Below are 835 nucleotides of genomic sequence, written 5' to 3'. Positions count from 1 at the left end.
ATAGATGCATATCCGGGTACAGGACGTCAAAAAACGTGGACAAAAAAGGAACGGGAACATAAACAAAGCACAAAAAATGGACTATTTTACGGACAACAGAATGAACACATAGGAAAACAGACGGGCCACTTATGGAACTTTTCCTTCATCAGCTGCCTCTATTTTAAACTAGGCGTTTAGAATATATATATATATATATATATATATATAAGGATTTACTTTTCGTAATTTGTTCAGAAGAAATGGAGTCTACACTAGAAGTGAAGTATGTTTTGGGGAATATCTGTTGTTCACTGTGTCACACAGTTTTTTTGATGTATCAGTCAACACATATGTATTAATATCGAAAGAATTGGAGTTAACAAGAAGGAGTACGGTTAGGCATTTATTTTTTTGATCACTACAACTGTTTCGACGTACCGTAGTTTTCCATATATGCAGGTACTTGATTAAGATTCTGCAACTGTTTCCTTGCATTATGAGATCTAGTTGTATTTCCTCAGGCGATATGTAAATATTGTCTCCGTAAGTTTAAAGTCCTCGACTTCAAGAACATCCTATCTGTCTGTCGTAGCTTGAATTTAGTAATAGTCACTGAGTTTATCACAGTGTGTTGTTACTGAAGGACCGTTGGCAGACGACCTTGAATGTGTAGATGTAGTGGGAGTGGGAGTGTGGTACTGTTAAAGTAGTTGCCTTTTGAAAGCGATTGACATTTGATTTCTTTATACTGCTGATTTCATGGTTGATTACACATGCAATTGTCCTTAGTTGGCCTTTAGGATTCAACACTCTTACACATACACGCACACACACACACACACACACACACACA

Source organism: Octopus bimaculoides, chromosome 29 (genome assembly GCF_046866305.1).
Source record: "Octopus bimaculoides isolate indiv1 chromosome 29, ASM4686630v1, whole genome shotgun sequence".
Lineage (NCBI taxonomy): Eukaryota > Metazoa > Mollusca > Cephalopoda > Octopoda > Octopodidae > Octopus > Octopus bimaculoides.
This window is presented reverse-complemented; position numbering follows the sequence as displayed.